At 42.0% G+C, this 14,183-nt stretch overlaps 1 protein-coding gene across 1 annotated transcript in view; it reads left to right on the top strand.

Annotated features, from left to right (window-relative positions):
• Positions 1-8,716, top strand: part of Irs1 (insulin receptor substrate 1) — a 57,679-nt gene extending 48,963 nt beyond the window's left edge. The window contains exon 2 of the mRNA XM_028874142.2: positions 7,413-8,716. The gene's annotated coding sequence lies outside the window, so the exon portion shown is untranslated. The remainder of the gene's footprint in view (positions 1-7,412) is intronic.
• Positions 8,717-14,183: the final 5,467 nt, after the last annotated feature.

A 14,183-nucleotide genomic window follows, 5' to 3' on the forward strand; every position in this document is an offset into this window, starting at 1 on the left:
GGATACAGTCTATCGTGGTGGGGAAGTTACCACTGGAGCAGGAGGCAGCTGGTCACGTGATGTTCCCAGATAAGGGGCGGAGAGAGATGGATACTGTTGCTTAGCCCACTCTGTCCACTCTATCGTTTTCATTCTCTCCTGGATCCACGTCCACATTTAGGGTGGGTCTTCCTGCCTCAGTTAACATAATCGAGAAACTCTCTCAGCAACGCACACAAAGGATTGTCTCCTGGGTGATCTAGATCTGTCAAGCTGACAAAAATGATTAATCATAGTAACATATGGTCTTGATGGAAACATCGAAGGCATTTTGATTTACCCGTTTCCAGGGACACTGTGGTGCCCTTGATACCATTTCCTTTATTATTGTGCTCCCCCCTAATTAATTAAAGGAATGCAAAATTACTTTGGTTTAAGAGGATTTTTAAAATTAATTTTATTTTATATAAGTGTGAGTGTTTTGCTTGTATGTGTGTATGTGCACTACATGCATTCCTGGTGCCTACGGAGGCCCAAAGAGGGTTCTGGATGCCTTGGAACTAGAGTTACAGATGCTGTGAACTGCCATGTGGATGCTGGGACTCTGGGTCCCTCTGGAAGAGCACGTAGTGTTCTTAACCTCTGAGCCATCTCTCTAGCCTCAGTTTAAAATATTTTTGAATTTTATTTAAATTTATTATTGACAACACACCTTTGCTCATTGAGAACTGAACGTCTTCATTTAAATTTCTGTCCCCCATCCCTAATCATTTTGAGACGTTTCTAGAGCACAGTGGCAGCCAGAGAAAGAGGAACCCACAGTGGGGCAGCATTCACCCCAGTAGGCCACCGAGGAACCAAAAGGCTCCATTGCCTCCTTGGTCGATCTTGATTTCTCCTTTTTAATACAGCTTGCCTTTCTTCGTTGGTGGTCTCCTGAAGTCACCAACCCTGCTAGAAGGTCTTTTGTGGGCACAAAGGAGGAATTGGAGCGAGATGGCCTCTCACATGTTGGCACTTCATCCTGGATTTTCTCCCTGGCAACCCTGTGCTCATGGAGGTCTGGCCAGCAACTTTGTTATTTTCACCAGCTCTCCCCATGTGACTGGCACCAGGCACGAGCACTATTTAAGCAACTCCATTAAAGCATGTGTTTGGTCTGGTTGGTTACCCTTTGCCATTTAAGACCACGAAACCCAGTCTTGCCAACTCAGTCTTGACTAGTTTGAAAAGAAGTTTTCTTTCTTTAGCTTAAATGCCTTTCCATGTTTCAGCATCAGGTAGCAGCTATCTAAGTCCTTACCTCTCACTTTCATTCAGCCTTATTTTGGTGTGATCACTGGAAGGCATTGAAATAGACAGCACTTTCTCACTACCTAGTTTCACTTCCTTCCAAAACTTCAACTTGTCATAATACTTCTTAACTCCTAGAGACCAAATAAATTCTCCTGTACCCCAACCTTTCGAACCTCTCTGGACTTAGCTTTCCTTTTCCTTAAGTGGACAGTTGGTAGGGTTGGCAGAGGTGTCTCTCCATCTGACTCATATGTTAGAGCTCTGTCAGTCACAGGATCCTGTTAGTAATTGTTTCACGGTCTACCAAGTAGATTGGTTCTCCCATTTCTTCATCTCAGATTGTGTGGTAACAAATGTTATAATTAAGGAATATCTGTTTATTGCAGTGTGACAACATTTGCAACTGGCGTATCTGATCTCTGCTTTGCTATTCTTTAATCTTCTAGGTTCATCTACTAGATTGAGGAATGATTTTTAAAGTCTTCTTGGAATATGTTTTTAATAGATCAGCAGTCTAGAAAATATGATATTTAAATTAGTAGTACCAGGAGTTATTGCATTAGCAGCACCAGGGAGAAAGCTGGAGGAATAAATGACATTGGCATGAACTTGGATGTAACTGTGTGGAAATCAGGACACACCCCTTTAATCCCAGCACTCAGGAGGCAGAGGCAGGCGGATCTCTGAGGCCAACCTGGTCTACAGAGTAATTCCCAGGATAGCGAGGGCTACACAGAGAAACCCTGTCTTCAAAAAGCCAAAAACAGACAAACAACGAAGAAAACAGTAGACCTGCAAGCGCAGGGAGATGTCTCCCTGTAGCTTGAGTTTTCCTGCCTTGCCCACAGTCAGGACAAATCTTTGTCACCCACCAGTCCCACAGCTGTTCAGACCCAACCAAGTAAACACAGAGACTTATATTGCTTACAAAATGTATGGCAGTGGCAGGCTTCTAGCTAACTGTTCTTTTAGCTTAAATTAATCCATTTCCATAAATCTATACCTTGCCACGTGGCTCATGGCTTACTGGCATCTTCACATGCTTCTTGTCATGGCGGTGGCTGGCAGTGACTCCTTCCACCTTCCTGTTCTTTCTTTTCTCCTCTCTGTTAGTCCTGTCTATACTTCCTGCCTGGCCACTGGCCAATCAGTGTTTTATTTATTGACCAATCAGAGCAACACATTTGACATACAGACCATCCCACAGCATCTCCCTGATAAAATGCTTGCTCTGCAAGTGTAAGGATCTGAGCTCAATCCCCAGAAACCCTTTTCAAAAGCTGGGTATGGTGGTGTGTGCAAGTAAACCTAGTCCTGGGAGGCATCTGCAAGAGGATCCCTGAGGCTTGCGGGGCAGCCTGTCTGGCTGAATCTGTGAGCTTTAGATTTAGTGAGAGACCCATTTAGAAATATGAAGTGGAGAAGTGATGGAAGATGATACAGGATGCTAGCGCTAGCATCACAGTTGCCATGTTGGACCAGAGACCAGTGCCCGACAGGAATGTTTGAACTCTCAAACTTCTACTTCTTCCCTCTCCATTTCCCAGTTGGGAGAGCAGAGCTTGGAAAGCAGCAGCCTACCCAGCTTCTAATTACAAACAGTGAATTAGGAAGACGAGAAAAAGGATAGGATGCAAGAGGGACTTTTAAAACGGGCCAATAATTTCACATGACTCCCTTCACATGTTTTTAAGACTGAGAAAGTGCGGAAGGATAACTTGAATGTTAGTTTTCTCTTAAAAAAAAACATATTTAAAAATTAATTCAGGGTTGCAAAACCTCAAACCTTTCATGTAAATTGTGAAATTAACACGGATTAACAGTTACCCATGGGTGCCAGGCATTATAAACAATGTTTTTTCCTTCTTTAGATCTCCCTGTATTTTGTAGTGTTCTGTGTTATAACTTTCCTAAAAACACGTATTTATGTTCAATAAAAAAACTAATGTGCTGTTTAGACACTATTTTTGACATTCAGTGGATTGAATCCAGGACCTTGTACATGCCAAAAGAACCAAGTATCTCTTTTCTAAGCAACATTCACAGACCCTGACACATTTAAGTAGAGGGTTTAATTGATAGGAAATCATCTTGCTAAATACACAGTGAGATTTCAAACAGCCATCTCCATGGAAGGAAACTCAGCCCTTACAGACCTTTTAAAAATACCATTAGATGAGGGAGGGTTACTTTGTGGCCAAATATATATATTTTTTAAATTCCTGTTTCCTAAGAATCAAGAATAGTAACTCTGGTCAGACACTTAATACTATTTTGCACTTGACCCTACAGAATGGCAACAAGTTTCAAAACATGCCAGCTCTGATTGAAAGTGGGTTGCTGGAAGAGTACAGACCCTTCCCCTGCTCTTCTGTTTTAGCTGCATGCTGTTTTCAATGTTCACAGTCAAAGCTGATCATCCGACCAAAACAATGTGAAAGGAGGCAAAAGCTGTGTTTGTTTTTCAGCCCGAGTAGGCCTAGTTTAAGTGGGTACAGTTCCGGAAGATGTAAATTCTTTCTGGATGCAATAATGCAATAATCTGTTGGACTCAAGTGGCATTGCTTAAGTGTTGACTTATTTGATAATGCTTTAAAATTACATTTTTCATTTTCTGGCAGCAGGATTAGGTGGGTTTTATCTTACAAAAAGATACACACAGGAGGGCACAGTAGATGCTGATGTGGTGATGAAATTTTGTCAAAGTGTAATTTCCTGCTACTAAATCTCATGACAGGTGCATAACATTTCTGGGTTCAGAAGTTATTCCCCAGAGATGTGACTAGAGAGGATGTATGACAGAACATCACCACTTGATATCTGCACAGTGTCTTCTGTTGAGGAAATGTGTTACATTTGGTTTCCATGTTATGCATAGGACCAGTGAGCTCTTGCATTTGGAAAGTAGGGTGACCACATGGTATGGGTGACTGGTGTCTGCCAGTAGAGGCTGTGCAGATCAAGGACATTGCATGTACATATGGCTGTGTCATCTTTGTTGTTGCTTATCATGGTCTCTGTCATTGCATTTGTGTTTGTCAAAGATATTTATTGAATTGCATGATGGTGAGAATCCAGTGCGGTTATCCTTTTTTTTTTTTTTGAAACATATTCCTAAATTCCAAAGACATACACACCTAGAGCTTAGCCTTTCCTTTCTGGTACTTTGGGTGTTGTAGGTTCAGTCTGTTTAGATTGCAAGAGTGTGGTCATAAGGATGTGGAAAGATGAAAATAAGTCTCATAAAGCCTTGGAGAGGTCTGTCTATGAAGTCTATAGTCTCTCCCTGATGTACAAAAAGAGGGAAAGCCTTTGAACTTCAGTCTTGAAGCTCTCTGGCTTTAGATAACAGGTCATGGGGAACCATCAACCCTGCTTATTCGTCCCCCTTTTATTCACCATATTTGGCTATGAAAGCTTTTTGGCTGTGCCTAAAGATCAAATGTGCTTTCCAAGAGCTAAGACTGGCTGCTATAGAGACCATGGGAAAGACTATGCTGAGGTTGAGAAGGCAGTTGCGGAGAGAAATGGGAACTTGAGAAGGCATCCCATGAACACCGCGGCAAACAATGGCTGCACGATCGGAATAAGTATGCTGCCTCCAAAAAGACCACAGAGAAGGACGGTTTTCACTGGCATCGTCTGTCTCGTGACCTGGTGGCTACTTGCCTTTCGGTGCAGTCACAGGTTCACACCACTGTGCAAAGCCAGGCAGGTGTGCGCTTCAGACTCCCTCTGTTCTGTCCTTCCCACATCAACTCCCGTTTTCACTTTTCCCTGTACTCGTAAGTTGGTGACACCAGCAGGTGATACTTGTAGCTGAAGTGTGTGTTAGTGGGTTTTATATCAAAGACTTTTTTAAAGCAGTGGGCTATGACCTTGGGAGCAAGCTGTTTGATGAAGGTATATGTTCTTCTTTTATTTCCTGCTTTTTGGACATGCTTATGTAAAGTTACAAAAGGGGCGCCTGGTGGTGCAAAGCAGTGCATTTAAGCATACAGCAAGGCCGTCTTTCTGTCTCCCCTCCCAGGGTCCCGTAGTCTCTGCCCTGTACACCCATGATGCAGTTTGGCATGTGTGATGATAAACCTGGGTACAGTTTGTTCCCAACCTAAGCTGTTCGTCAGCCTTCTGGAGGAGAGCCAGATATGAAATGAAAAACATGCTGTATGCCCTTCATTCCCCCACTCCCTCTGCATTGTATAGTTGGCAGTTTCTTTTCATAGGTTGTTTAATAGCGTGTGACCCACCTCATTTTAGGCCCAGAGCTGTGAATCTGTGTCTAGCTGTCTCTTGATAATCTGATAGGAGTTCAGAAGAAATTGAAAAGTAAATGAGAACCCCAAAACTTGGCTCTGAGTATCATAGCCCAGCTGGGGTTGTTGGAAGGATGGCCTGGCCTTTTCTCCCCATGAAGTAAGTTCTATCTCACTGCAGTTAAAGGGAGAAACTCAGGACACTTTTATTTGTTTGTTTTTACTTTGGCATCTCTATGCTGGAGTCTTTATTAGTAAGTAAAAAGTAGCTTGTCTTTTAGAGGCAGAGTTAATATTATAAAATAAATAGAAACCTCCTCATAAAATTAGAGTCTTCATTTGGTAAACTTGGACATATCTGAAATCCAGTATCTAAATAATAAATGTTAATGGATCAGAGTCATAACCAGCCCCTTAAAAAGGAGATAGAGGCTAGGCTTGGGGGTACACACCTATAATCCCAACATTGGAAAGGATGAGACAGGAGAATCATGAGTTCAAGGACATCCTGGGCTATGTGGCAAGACCCAGTCTCAAAAACAAAACTAGGGAGAGCCAAGGGAGAGAGGAAAAACAAGTTGTGTTGGTCAGTATTTATGCGTGTGAGTTTTAGAAAGCACTGTCCTCTCCTTGTGTCTCCTGGACCTCGACCTTATCTGCAAGCTTTGCCTCTGTTATCCCTGTAATTAGATAAAGACCTCCTGGACTGTTCATAGAGGTTTCCACCATGTACCTGCCCCAGATCTGGATATTTACCTCTGCATGTTCTTTACCGTCTTCGGCAGTCCTCTGAAGCTGCGTCCTTCTTATGGCCTACCCATTGCTGGTCTCTTACCACCCTAAGCCTTCTTGTTCTATCATGTCTTCAATGGCAAGTCTGTGGCACGCCTGTCCTTTGTTCAGCTCGCATTCATTAAGCACCTGCTACGTGGCAAGCCTTGTACAAACACTAGGGTGACAATCCCTGTTTCCACATCCCCGGATTATCCCTTTTCTTCCAAAGGCAGCCAAATGTGTCAGTGAGGTACTTAACTAATGTTCTTAGCTACAAGTCCTCTTCCCCTCCTTTGTGCACCTAGAATGTTCCCTGTGTGCACCTGTTGTGAAATTCACCTGTTTGCTTCACATTCTGTCTATTTATAATGAAACTCTCCTGCCTTTCTGAGACTGCTCTAAGGCAAACTTCAGCATGATTTAACTTTGCATACTCCATGGCACTTAATGTAACCATTTTTCTCATTCAACAAGTGTTTATGATAATCCATTCTGTTGCAGACTCTTCTGGGCACTCTATAAATATTGATAAGTATAGATTAAATTCTGAGTGCATGAAAAATAGGTACTGTCTGATGTAAAACTTGAAAGCAAGAGGTGTTTTCAGGGGTTCATAAAGGGTCTCTTCCCTGAAGGGGGAATGACAGATAATGCCCCGCTGTGGTGAGCTTTCTTGAATTGCAGAGAAGAAAGGTAATGCTTTTCCTCAATTAATTTCTATTACACCTAAATGGGAAGTTTGAGTGTAGGCTCTAACTGTTCATTGTGTTTTATAATATTTTTAAATGAGAACTAGAATGTATATGTTTGCTTCAAACATAACCCCAAAGAATTGCTAAAACTCTGAAATGTATGGATCACATTGATTTGTTTGCTGTAGTATTGACTACTTTAGTTTGGGACTGCTGTAAATAAATATTTGCATTTTGAAAGAAAACTTATATACAATGTGTTAGTTTTATGTAGGTGCACACTACTACTTACACCTATAACATCAGTTCATCTCCTAAGTCTTCCTTCTGAAAGGGTTGAGCCTCCCATATTGTGATTGAATACACGTTTTCAGGTGCCTGTGATAACGTATTTTTCCCCCCATTTCCTTTCCAGAATGAAGACCTAAATGACCTCAGAAAATCCTCCTTTAACTCATGGGTACCCAGACTCAAACTATTTCACAATTCACAAGCAGGACCTCACGTCTTCCTCTTCAGTAGATGGTACGATGCATCCATTACAGTTTGTTTACTTTGTACAATCCTCAGGAGTTCATTGACGGAACTGCACGTTCCATATTGTGCCAAGCAACAAGAAAGCACTGTGACACTGGGACGATGAGTCTGCGTAAACTTCGTCTTGAACCTTAAGGACTTAGCTGGCCACAATGAGCTGGTGTGCCCACCATCATGCCGCAAGAGAATGGGTTTATTCTCGTCGCATCTACAATGTACGTTTCATCGACTCTGAAAGCGTGTTCCATGAAGCACCACTGTAAATTATTTCATACGGAACTGTTCACATTGGGTGGAGAGAGATTATTAAATATTTAACATAGGTTTTGATTTATATGTGTAATTTTTTAATGAAAATGTAACTTTCCTTACAGCACATCTTTTTTTGGATGTGGAACTGAGGTATTCAGTGTTCTGTTGTAAAGAGTGGAGCAAATGCTTAAAATGAGGCTAAAAAGAGTAGTCTAGGGTATGATCCTTGTTTTAAAATTCTAATTCAGAAAAATAATATAATAAGAATCATAGTGCCATAGAAGGTTCTGTACTGGATAGTTATACTTGCTGATACTGTCTCTTGTAATATAAACTTGATGTTGAGATGAGTTTCTTTTAAAAATTAATCTTAGGGGTTTTTTTGTTTTGGTTTGGTTTTTGTTTTTTGGGTTTTTTTTTGTGTTTTTTTTGTTTTTTGTTTTCTGTTTTTTTCAAAATGGAAGGAGGATGTATTCTACTGGGGTGTTTTCAATCGTCAGCTTTAGAGTTGGTAATTGAATGGAAGAGAAATTGTAAGAAAAGGAAACCACAGGTTTTCATTGTATATACTGTAGAGAGAAGGAGACATGAGTGATCCCTTCAAGTCAAAAGCTCTCTTAGGAATGAAGAGTGTGGGTGTTTTTAAATTCTGGAAATGTCTTTCTGTTCATAATGAACTAGACACTGTTGATCTCCCTCTCCCCACTCCTATAAGCTTCCCCCCCACCCCCACTATTTTTTCTGTGTATACATCATGTTTCATTTCATACATTGTCTTGAAAAGGCTGTTAGGACAAGTGTGTTCTTGCTAGCTGGAAATTAAAATTCCAGACTCACTCTTCCTTCCTTCCTTCCTTCCTTCCTTCCTTCCTTCCTTCCTTCCTCCCTCCCTCCTCCCTCCCTCCTCCTTCCCCCTTCCTCCCTCTCTCCCTCCCTTCCTCCCTCCCTCCCTTCCTTCCTTCCTTCCTTTCTTCCTTCCTTCCTTTCTTTTTTAAGTCATGACCAGGGCTCTATGTTATGTTCCCTAAGGCACCTATCTTATGTGTTTTAAGAACTTCCAGTGTTACATGTGTGTTTTAAATGAATGCAATTGGCCCATTTGCCCTGGTGTTTGCTGGCCTTTTAGTGGTTATCTAATAAAACGCAATTTACAGAGAGCACATAAAAACATAGTGACCTGCTGTTGAGGCATCTAGCCAGCAGTGAAAATATTAATCCCTTTCCTTGTTTGGAAAGTCTTGGCATTTTTCCCTTATCAAATAGAAATGGCAATGAATATACCTGAAGATGTTTCCTCCAGAATTGTAAGTTATCTTGCCGTGAAGTTTCCTAAAAGGACAGTGAATTCATGCAGTGATCCAGCTCCCTGTGAGTCCCTTATAAACTCAGCCCTGCTGTGGGGGAGGAAAAACTCTACTTCTGGGAAGGGTTGAGCTGCCTGGATGGGGCTTCCAGGAAGGAGCAAGGATTGAAAGGCACTGCAGTGACCATTGCCCTGATCAACTGGTTGGGGACCCTTTGCTCTATTCAAAGAGATAAATAGACACCACCACCCCGACTGCTGAGGCCAGTGTTAGTGCTCAGTCAGCCAGATGGCAAGTACCTCACAGACTGTTGTACAGTGTTCATTGTTGCAGATCTTAATCATTTGCATGCTCATCAGTTTCTAAGGTAAATAGGTCTCTAGTCATAAGAATACACTGTTTTCAAGGAACTTGCTGAATGACATCATTTGCTGTCAGTAGAAAACCCCACTGGCTTTGCAAATCTGATGTGAAAGTTGGTTTTTGTTTTTGTTTTTGTTTTTTTTTAACAAATGTGTAAGAAAAGACTCATTTATTTTTTAAGCATTCTGACTCAAACTTTTGCTAATGTCAGAAGAAAGCAAGCGGCTTGCTCTCTCCATGCAAGGATCTGAGTAACTAAAGAGAGAACAGTAAACAAAGTCAGCCCCAACCATCTGCCTGTAAATCCGGCTATCATTTCTCATGGAGCCTAGGTGGGGTTATTGACGTTTGGAGTGAGAACAGAAAAGAACAGACTGGACAATCGTCTCCTAGTTTCTATATCTCTTGCTTTTTATTGAGTCAATAGTGCAAAGGTAGACATGCTTAGTTCAGCTTCTTCTAGAGTTACCTGAGCTGGGTTTGATGAAATGTAGCTGACTTGGAACTGGAAGTCGCTGGTACCCAGGCTGAACCCTCACGCTCTGCCTCCTTGAAGGGTTTACTTTAAATGCATCAGCTGCTAATTTCTTATGTTCAATTCCTAGTTAAGGGAGTTGGCTTTTCTCTATTTCCGAGTATTTGCAGGCCAACCAAGGGCTTATGTTAATGGGCCTTCTAGTGGCCTCTGGCTAGTGTGGAAGTTAGTGGCTTTTTCTTTATGAGACCAACCTTTCCCAGCGTTCTTTCTTAAAGACATGTTAAGACAGCGTTTTAAAATTCTCCTTTGTGAAAAGAATAAGTATGTTCCCTGGCTATGATGATACCTTTGTTTTGGGCAAAAGCTGAGCTCTAGAACCAGCTGGAAATGAGGGGATTTCATTAATGTTCAACCACCTGGGTCAATAATGACAAATCAGGACTGATGCATGGCTATTTCTTGCTAACTTCCAAAGGTCAGGGCCACCCTTGACTAATCTAGCCAACTACAAAAGTGGATCTGCTCAAGAATCATCTAGCCAGAAGTGGAGAGTTTTAGCCTGTCTTCCCTTGGCTTTCGTCTTCTAGCTGTCCTTTATATGTGAGACAAAGTGTTAAGAAACCATTTTTACTGTACTGTAAGAAACAATATTTTATAGTGCGGAAGCCCTATTGGATTCGATGGTACATCCTGAATGCAATAGACCATGTCGTTGGAAATATCTTTAAAACGGGTGACTTAAAGATAGGGGAAGGCGGCTCACCACGTGATGACAGTGAGAGCCATGAGGGATAGTACAGTTGTGATGTGCTGTGGCTGTGGGTGATGGTGATGCCAGGTTTACCTCAAGATGCCTTGGCTGAGCTCTGAAGGTGAGATGGCCATCCAAAGAGGCCCTCTAACAAGATACCCAGGCATTAACACCAACACTGGGGAGACAGGGCTTCTTTGGAAGATACACGGAGGACACCTGGGGGAAGCGACTAAGAAACAGTTTCTTGGTAGTGACAAGACAGGAGGGGCTAGTGCTGCCAGGACAGGGTTATGTAGCAGGAAGTGATGCTGTGCTCATGTGTACGGGCTGCTGAGAAATGTGTAGTAAGCAGGCTGTTCTTCCAGGGGTACACGCAGGCACAACCTGGTCAGCTTGCAGGAGGACGCCCAGGCTGGGCTGTGGGCTTAACTATGGAGAGCCAAGACAGCCTTCCTTGTAGTTGGTAGAGCCAAGTGTTGAACACCGCGCCTTTGGTGAGTCCCGAGTGAAGGTCCGACTGGAGCTCTGTCCATCGGTCTCCTCCGTGTGCCTGCAGAAAGTGTGGCTCCAGCTGACGGGTCGGGTATCTGTCACTCGCTACTTGTGATGAGCGCATCAAATAGATGCTGGAAGGAGACTTGAGAGGTGCTGGAGGTGTTTGACCCTACTCTTAAGAGCCTATAATTAGCCAATGTGATTTTAAAATGTATGACTTGGGTAAGGCGTTATCTCCCTTCCCTAGCTTATCAATGACTTGGCATTTGTGATGTCTACACCAAGAGATGGTGTGCTGTCCCTTTGCCATTCACCTGCTGTTTAAACCTCTCTTTGTTCATGCTGTCTCTTTCTCCAGTGTTAACCATTATGCCATATCATAGAACAAATTCACTACCCAGGAAAATGTGTCTGTTTGCATATCCATCTGTAGTGCTAGCATTTTTTTTTTTTTAAAGTCCATTTTAGAACTTTGCCACTGGCCTAAGAATATAGTTTCCAGAATAATCTTTCTTGTGTAGTTACTTTCTTTATACCTCTTGGCTACAGGGTGGGCCAAATGAATGCCATCTAGCTTTCCATTTGCTATGTGTGGTTTGGTTTATCATCTGAAGATGGTGGTGCTATTGACGGTGCTACTTCATCTGTGTACAAAAGACCGACGCATGGTCTCTGTTGCTACCAAAACATTTACTGTATATATGTGTATAACGTATTATGTATATACGTAATGGGTACCAGGCCAGGTTTATATTTTTTTTTCTTTAGAAGTGTTTCACTTTTTCAAGCTTTCTTTATAGTGTTATGCTTGTGTTCAATGCTTTTTACCCCCAATTCTGTCTGGTACTTAGAACTGTAGTGTCTTCATCGTTAATTAAAGAAAACTGTCTAAATGAACCCACGGATGTGCGTAGTCGTCATTCTTATTGTCCTTCACTATGAGGCCTGGAATAGACATGGGTCACTGGTTGGGTATGGGCAGTTGACACTGAGACCATGCTTCCGTAAGTGCTCATCGGGACAGGTAGTTTTCGGTTTCTTTCTTGGACTATATTCAGTGGCCGAGTGTATTAAGAAAAGAGCTCTAGAAAGATTTTTAGCTGCTTGATGGCTGGTGGTACCAAAGGGATAAAAAAAAAACGTGGAGAGGAAAATAATGTGTCTTCTCAGTGGAAAGAAGTGTATTTCATTGCTCTTTACTGGGACACCGTTGTCAACCTTGAACCTGCACTCAGATCCCTTTGTTCAAATGGAGGTTATGGTCCCAGGAGCTGAATCGCTTGTCCCAGTAGACAGATGACACTGAGAAGTGAGACAAAGATGCCTCTCAAACCTGGCTCCATATCATCTGGGCAGATTTCAAAAAGTAGCCATGACTAGAACAATTCTAAAAATATGGTCCACTGGCCCTCAGGGGCTGCTTTCCATGATCCCTGGGAGATGCTAGCAAGCGGTCAGAGTGAGAACCTCCAACTGGGACTTGTTGCCCAAACTTGTCTGCTCATTAGAACTGCTTATTAGAAATACCTCCTGGAGTGCCAGACCGCTCCAGGAATGTGTACTCTTTTTTTTCCCCCTTAGCATGTGGCTTTTCTGATGGGCAAGTTTGGAAAATCCTGATTTCTGTACAGATGGAAATTTTGGATTAATTTTGCACTTAACAGCACTGTATTAGTTACTTTTCTGTTGCTGGGATAAAATGACATGACCAAGGCAAGTTAAGAGAAGGAAGAATTTGCTTGTGCTTATAGTTCCAGAGGGATAAAAGTCCATCACCATCATGATGGAGAAAGAAGCATGGCAGCTGGCAGACGTAGAGGATGGAGCAGCAAGGTGAGCGTTCACATGTTAAACTCAAAGTAGGAAACAGAGAGTGCACACTGGGAATGTCCTGAGGCTTTTAAACCTCAGAGCCTACCCCCAGTGACACACTTTCTCCCACAAGACCAAACCTCCTAAACCTCTCCAAATAGTACCGCTCATTCAGGACCAAGCATTCAAAGGTCTGAGCCTATGGGGACATTCTCCTTCAAACCACCACACACACAGATCTAGAACTTTGGGAGACAGTTATCTGGGTTGCCAATGTCAAAGCAGCCAAGTCCTTTTCCCTGCTCCTTTGAGTATTCTTGCTTAAAAACTTGAGAGAGAAGATCACTTTCATAGCTTGTTTGACAGGGCTAACTCAAGCTACTGACTGACATGTTGGAAACAGATCCAAAGTTAAGTTTTTAAATGCATTAATGTTTTTTTTTATGACCATGAGGCTCCAAAGACTGACTTATTTGGTACAAAGGCTAGAGAGAGCTGCCTGACAGGATAATTGATATTTTCATTGTTTAAAAGCAGCACACAAAATTGACTTAATACATGCTTGAAGTTGTAGCTAATGTTTATTTTATATTGCTTTCTTCCATTTATATTAAACAAAAAAAAAAAACAAAACAATTCCCTTGTTGTGGAATTGTAGAATAAATAGCACTTTATCTCCTATTGAAATCACATCTGAACATCACTAATTAGCATTAATTAAAGGAAAGCCTAGTTGGAATACATCAATGGTGTAATTTATAGCAGAATTGTCTTCTTACCTTAACACACATAAAGAGTCAAAGTATAGTGAGTAAACTGTTGCCTACAAAGACCTTTGAGAAGTAATAGCCAAGAGAATTTGTAATGAGCTCACTGATACAAGGTATGTGTCTGGTCACAGGTTCTTGAGAGGTTGAACAGCTTCTCACTGAGCACTGTTTGCTGGCAAGTTTTATGTTCTCACAGGTAGCCTCCTAAACCTCTCATTTGCAGGTGCTTGAAAACTATGTTTCAAATATCGAAAACACTGAAATAGGCTACAGTTCAGTGACAGAATGCTTACCTAGTATGCAAGAGGCCCTGAGTTTGATCCCTAGTAACACACACACACACACACACACACACACACACACACACACACACACCTCAGCGTTATTCCATCTGCCTTGTATTAATGACTTTGCAGAACAA

Source organism: Peromyscus leucopus, chromosome 13, assembly GCF_004664715.2.
Source record: "Peromyscus leucopus breed LL Stock chromosome 13, UCI_PerLeu_2.1, whole genome shotgun sequence".
NCBI classification, from domain to species: Eukaryota; Metazoa; Chordata; class Mammalia; order Rodentia; family Cricetidae; genus Peromyscus; species Peromyscus leucopus.